Genomic DNA, 7,605 nt, shown 5'->3' on the forward strand with positions numbered 1-7,605 from the left:
GGTGCTTCGACGTCAATGGCAGCGGAGGCCGAGCAACAATAGTCAAGTGGTGACAACATTTAGACAACGGTTGTCTGATGGCTCTATGGTGGCAGTCGGACAGTGGCAGTCCGGCTGAGGGGTGGCCAAATGGCAATGGTCAACTGGTGGCAATGGGTAAACAACGGTGGTCGAGCAACGGTGGGCCGACAATGGCGACGACTCAATGGTGGTCGATGGGCAATGGTGGTCTACTGGTGGTGGCAGAGTAGTTGTGGTCTGACGGTTGCGATGGCTCGAAGACAATGTTCGAGTAGTGTTGGTCTTGCAGTTACAAAAACGAGACATTGGTGGTCTCCAAAAAAATCACTTAACAGCAGTGGTTCAATGGTTGTGGCAGCTAGATGGGGGTGGTCCCGTAATGGAGATAGTGGTTCGGGGGTGGTGACAACCAGACGATGGTGGACGTTTTGGTTGATGGTTGTGGATGGACAATGATGGTTAAACGACGTCGATAGCTCAATGATGGTGGCTGGGAAGCGGTGTTCCAGCGGCGAAGGCTTTAGGACAGTAGTCCTCCTGTCACAATGATGGTGGTCTAGCAATGACGACAGCTACTCAGTGATGGGAGGGCTTAAAGACCATCAAGAGTTTGGCACTTCTATAGTTTTCTGCTTCAAAAACAAGTCCCAACCCGTAGTCTATTTATATAGTTTGTGAGTGAAATCCTCAATAAATATTGTATAAACTCAATCGGGCAGCCTAGAGTAATCCTTTTGATCGAATAGTATTTTATAAGCATTTAAGTGTCTTAAAGATGTTTGAATTAAGTGAACTAAGGCTCGTTGGATTCTCTCATTGAGATGCTCAGTTTGACTATAGAATTGTTAGATTAATGTCATTTTGGTTGTCACAATATATTTCAAAGCTTACAAATTTATTTTAAGTAGATGATTTGTACCCACTTGGACTCGGGTCGGATCGTTTTTGATGTCATCTATTTGGAAAAAAATTTGCGTACATAAGACGTACGCAAAGCTGCGTACGTCTGTAACCTGCAAACATGTTATAGGGAGGATTTCAGGAGGTTATAACCGCGTTATACACCCTATAACCTCCCTGTAACCTCTCTGTAACCTACCTATATATGAAAACAGAAGCGCGGAACTTACTCGAAGGTAAAGGTAGGTTACATGAAGGTTACAGGGGGTATAACGTGGTTATAACCTCCTAAAATCCTCCCTGTAACATGTTTGCAGGTTACAGACGTACGCAGCTCTGCGTACGTCTTATGTACGCAAATTTTTTCCCATCTATTTCATCACTCTGGGACCATTTCACTAGATCATAAATTGAAGTGCATTCATTTTCAATTTTGATTTTTGAAGCTTTTGTTCAAAATGTGTGTCATAATTCAAGTTGATTAATATGATTTTTTTAGGAACGTATCAACATTATTTTAAAACTTAATCATATTCAAGCATGAATTAAACTTAATAAAAAAAATTACACTAATGAACTTGAAATTTATAGTAGTACTTGACTCAATTAGGGGGTGTTTGGTAGCAACCATTATCTTCTCCTCTCTAATGTAAATCCATATTTTTTAAATATGATGGATATGTTGATTTAAAGGATTTGAGGAATGTTTATCTCATCACACGGGAGGAGGAGGCAATCCCCAAACATATTCTTAGATAGTACCGCACCTGTGAGTATCCATGTCCATAATTTTGACCTCTTAAATAGTTGGATGTGTGAGTTTTTTTGGGGAATCCCTCAGTCAATTGATTGCATATAAACAAGATATTTGCAAGTTAGTTCTCATTTCTCAGAATATGCTAGATTTTAAAGAGTTTTGTCCCAACTCTATTTTCACATATGAGAGATATTTTACAATCATTTTTACTTTAATTTTTTACTGCCCATTCACTTCGTTACCAAAAGCTTAGAGAAAGATCACACTAATGGATGTTTCACACCTTTCCATTGAGCAAAACCCAAATCGACTATCATATCCTCATACTCAATGTGGTTAGTGGTCACATCAATTTGACAATTAGATCCTCATAATTTTTTATTTTTTTATTAGAAAAGATCACATCAACCATTTGTTGGTAGGTTTCTCCAATGTATTTAAACCCAAAAGGTATTAGATTAGAACAATAGTTGTCTTATTTAATGATGAATGTCATCTTCTCGGCATCAACTAGATGCATCTTGATCTATTCGTAACCATCTAAGAAGCTCATGACTGAGTGCTTGACTGTGGAGTTAACAAATTCATTGATCTGCGACAAGGTTTAGCCATCCTTTAGGAAAGCTGAATTAAGATTGGTCAAGTCGACGCACATTTGACAATTATCATTTGACTTTGACATCATTATTACATTGACAATCCAATCTAGGTACTACATCTCTCAGATGTATCTGACATCCAACAACTTTTACATAACTTCTCCGAATAGCTTTCGCTAGCACGAGTGCTACAGAGTGCAGCTCTTATTTTACTGGTTGGGCTTTCGGTTTGACATTCAGCCTATGATAGGCTATGTTAGTAGGAACTTTTGTCATCTCTTTAGTTGACAGAGTGAACACATCATAGTATTCATGGTGTGGTGACTAACAACCCATTTGGGACATCTTATTTAGAGTGGTGCATTATGAAGATGTTGGATGAGGCATTTGGAAACTGCAACACGTTAGTGGTGCTTAAAAATTTATGTTAAATGTAGGTAGCGGGTTCGACCCTGCAGCCTACGTTTCTTTGTGAACTTATTAATCTCATGTCCCTCTCGGTGCTTCCCTCTCACCATTGCCCTCTCTCTCGAGTTTCTTTTGCCCTGGGTCACACCTCTTTCGATCACTCCTCTCTCGCACCTCTCTCCATTGACAATAGTTTACCTTTCTCCTTTCCATTTTCTCTCCGATTTCTTGTGACAATGGGTTGCCTCTCCTCTATTTCCTCCCTTCAATCTCTGATTCTTTGCCTATTAACTATGCTCTCCTTCCTCCGATGGTACCACCAATTTTTTTTTTATGGAATGACTTTCTCTTTGCAATTTGTGGCTCTCTCATTTACGATTTGAAGGAGTTTTCTATTTCTGGTTTTCTCATTTGTGGTTTCAAGCGAGAATTTAGATTTTGTGATTTGTGGTTTTCTCTTTATGATTTGGAATTCGGATTTTGCAATTTTGTGGTTGAATATGATATGGAATGAGGTTTTATCTTTACCTTTGATGTTTGATTGTGAATTTGCAAATTGACTGAAAGGGAGTGTTTTATTTGTTGATAGTAATGTTTTCGGTGCCTTATATAGCCTCAAATGAAAAATATGGCACTGACATGGCATTGGCTTTTATCTATACCTTTGATGTTTGAGTGAGAATTTAAGAAATGGTTGAAAGAGGGTACTTGATTTGTTGATAGCAATGTTTTGGGTGCCATGTATGTGACTGCATCAAATGATAAAATTGGGATGAATTTTCATCTTTACCTTTGATGTTTAAAATAGACTTTAAAAAATGGCTGAAAGAGGGTGTTTTTTGTTGACAACAGTGTTTCGGGTGCCCTGTATGGAATTGCATCAAGTGAAAAATATGGGATGGGGTTTATTATTAACTTTGATGTTTGACAAAGAATTTGAAAAAATGTTGAAAGAGGGTGCTTTATTTGTTGATAGCAATGTTTAGGGTACCCTATATGGAATTGCATAAAATGAAAAATATGGGGTGGGATTTTATCCTTACCTTTGATGTTTGACAGAGAATTTAAAAAATGACTGAAAGATGGTGCTTGATTTGTTTGTATTAGTGCTTGATTTGTTTGAATTTAAAATTTTAAATTATTTTTAAATCCAACATGTTATATGAATTTATGGGTGGTGTCTGCTGCGAAAAAATTAAATACAGTGGTTTCAATCTTAAGTTGGAGGAGAAATTGGATCGTATGTTTGGAGGTGTTATGATAAAGGGAAAAATTCATGTGCCCCCCATTTTTTGTGGCATCCTCGAAAAATTTGGGAGATGATCAAACAAGTGATTCCAATGAAGGTCCTAGCCCAAACCTCCATGAATTTGAGTACACGAGCCAGTCAAAGAGTCCACATATTGAAAAAAAAATAGAGAGAGCTACTTTCCTTAAAAGCTAGATCTCATAATTGATGGCTTCATGCACCAATGACCCTGACTCATCTACTTTCCTTAAAAGCTAGATCTCAGAATTGATGACTTCATGCACCAATGACCATGGCTCATCAAAAGCAACTTTTTTCCAGCAGATTAAGCGATTAACGGAGGAAACTCCAGAAATTTGTAAGGACTTGCTGTAGTATTTATTCTTCATTCTTTATGAAGTTGCTTGAATGTTTGACCCAGAGAGATTTTTTCATGAGGATAAACGATGACTATAAGGTGGCTTACCTATGCTATTTTCATAGGAGCAGTGACATTTGATGGACAGTTCTTTTATTAGATTATTGTGGGACATTTCATATTTATTATTTGTTTATTAGCTTTGAACATTTTTATTTGTTTATGATTTTTCATGTTGTTTTGGAGATTTATGTTGCTTTGGGCATGTCACTTTACTTAAGAGTTTTCATTCCTTTTTATGTTTTTTATTTACTTATGTAATGTTATTTGCTTATGTTGGTTTTGTTCATAACCTTATATGGTTGTAGGTAATTTATTGATGCTTATGTATTAGCCACTTCGATGCCAAAATACATGGATGCAATCAGAGAAAGACGTGGAAGAAGAGTTGCAGCTGTAGTATGCTTGATATGTGATGATTATAATTCATACATAAAATGCTCCTTTTGCATGACATCCTCATATGTTGGCGACACTAATCATTCAATTAAGATAATGTAAATAATGTTTGGTCGATGTCAGGTATCGATTGCATCGAGTGTATCTTAAGCTCTATCCTGATACAAGATACCGTATACCTAATTTTGAGTGAGTCAGTAATATCACGCGGGGCAGAAAAAAATGTTCAACAAAAGATATTCCTCCTTGCATGGTGTCATTGAGAAAAATTTTAGTGTTTGTAAGAAGAAATGGGTTATACTTCGCGATATACCTTCTTACCATTTTCTCAAACAAGTGTAGATTATGATTGTCATGATGACTCTCCACAATTACATTCGGTTGCATCCTTCCCACAACGACATCAAATTTTTCAAGGCGGATGTGGATCATGCACATGCCATGCCGAAGCGCAGCACTACCGCCTTGGACAGTCTTTATCATAGACCGAAAATGATGTTCCCGAGACCTGCACACATGATGGGGAAGGTGCAAGCAAATGCGATAGTTGGAGGTTGATTCGAGGGAATCTTAGTTTTTATTTCTGTTAATTGTAATGGTTGTTGCAGACAGGCACAGTCTATTGTATCAGTATTTATACAGTTCATGTTTATTTCTATTCCTTAAATGTTTAATATTTACTGTTTTAATTTTTTTGTGCAATTTGTATGTGTTATTTTTCTTTTACATCTCTTTTTTTCTTTTGGTAAGTTTTAGAGGTCTATGATGAGATATTTGACCTTTTGAGTTCTTCTAGATGGTCTGTATGTCATTATTATTTGGTGTCACATGTGAAATCCTAATGAATGCAACCAAATTCCTCTCTTTTTTCAGTGCTACAGTCTATTTTTTCAGTGCTACAATTTTCTGAGTTCTTCTGGATAGCCTTATTTTGTTATATGCATATGTGACACGCATGAGCTTGGTATTAAGTGGGTTAAAGGTTTATTATCTTCTTGTAGTGACAGATTCATTAACTTATATACTAAGTTCTCTGGGATCTCACAACTACATAACAATTTAATTAATTGCTTATGTTATCAATTTTTACTTGTGGTATGTCTAGGATATGTATTTTCTTAAGTCTTCAAAAAAGATGAGCTCGAGGATTTACGGTACCTCCTTAGGATTGCACTGCTACTATGGACTTCAATGTTCTCTACTCACTTCATGCCAGCCACATAGCTACAGATGACAGTTTTATAGGTGTTGACTATTTTTTATGGGTAGATTGGCTGGAAGATTCCATAGTGGAGAGTGATCGGGCATTGAGAATATTCTTGAAGAACAGCTTAGCTCATATTATAAGATATCTGCATTTTAAAAATAATATTATCATATTATTAAAAAATATTTTAATTGACATTCTTTAAATTTTAATAGTCATGCTACTCACTGTTAAATGAGGTTTCTATTTTTATTTTGTAATGTTCTGCACAAGATATTTGCATTTAAAGTATAGAATGTACTGGTATAAACAATTCTGTTACAAATAGCTTGTCTAGAAACAGCAGCAGCACAACTATTTTCAAACTGCAAAAAATAAACAGATAGTCAGCTTATCCGCAGTAGTTTCTTGAGGCAGCTGATGCACATCAACTTATTATTAAGCTACAACTGCCACAAACAGACCCTAAGTGTTCTTATATCCTACATCAAAAGCAGTGCTTAGCTAAAATATTTTACCATTGTCGCCCTCTGTGGCAAAAACCTCTTCAAACACCACAAAGTTCTCAGGCTGCTTCCGCATTTGGTATCCAACTTTAGCACCCTTCGCTACATAACATTTTTTTGCTCAAAGGTAGCAAGTGCATGTTTGTTCCAGGTCGCCTCTAATCGTGATCACATCTTCATCTCTTAAGAACATGATCAAAATTTTTAAGTTGTTGGGGAGTCGACTACAATGAAGCTAGTCAAGATTGTGACTTGTTTTTTATTTTCTCCCTAAGTCATTGGTAGGGCCATGGTTAATATCATTTCATTTCTTTCACCTGAGAAGTATTAAAGCGATCCTAATGTAATGGGCAGCCACACGGTACCTATGTTCATCCTTTCAATAATAGACTTAAACAAGATGTTCATCAAACTACCTATGTCAAAGAGAATGTTTTCAATTTGGTACTTGATGATTTGAGTTGTATCCATAAATGTGTCAATATCAGAGTTTTTCTTTACAATTAAATCCTCCTCTAGGAAGACAATTGGTGGTTGATACACGATTCATTGTTGGGATGATGTTTCCATACATAGTTTTCTCAGACGGAGTTTCTTCTGGCTGCCTTGGCTTGATGCTTCAACTTCATCCTCGCCAAGTATAGTCAGGAAAACACTTACAATATGTATCATTTGGGTGCAGGCAAGCTGATTGTGATTTTTTTTTTTTGAATTTTCTTTACCTTCGAGTTATTTCTTCCAGTGCTACAAATTTCTTAAGTTTTCTTTCCTTGCACTGTTCCTCAATTAGAGTTTAGAGATAATGATGCTCTATGTAATATTCATAATCTAGATGATAAGCTTAGTATCTCTATGGGTCAGTTATTTATTCTCCTGACTTCATGGACACAAGCATATGAAAATGCTTCTTGTTCTAGATTGTTTCTAAAGCATTGGTCATCAATAGGGGTGTAAACGAGCCTAACACGAGCGAGCCAAGCTCAGCTCGTGTTCGGCTCGTTTATATTTCGAGCTCAAAAAGTGTGTTCGTGTTCGGCTTGTTTGCTTAACGAGCCGAACACGAGCTGTTCACGAACAAAAAGTCCTTTGAACAACCCTAATCATAAAGCCATAAGACAATAAGGGTTTGAGCAAAATTTAA

Source organism: Phalaenopsis equestris, unplaced genomic scaffold (assembly GCF_001263595.1).
Source record: "Phalaenopsis equestris unplaced genomic scaffold, ASM126359v1 Scaffold000376, whole genome shotgun sequence".
Taxonomy (NCBI): Eukaryota; Viridiplantae; Streptophyta; class Magnoliopsida; order Asparagales; family Orchidaceae; genus Phalaenopsis; species Phalaenopsis equestris.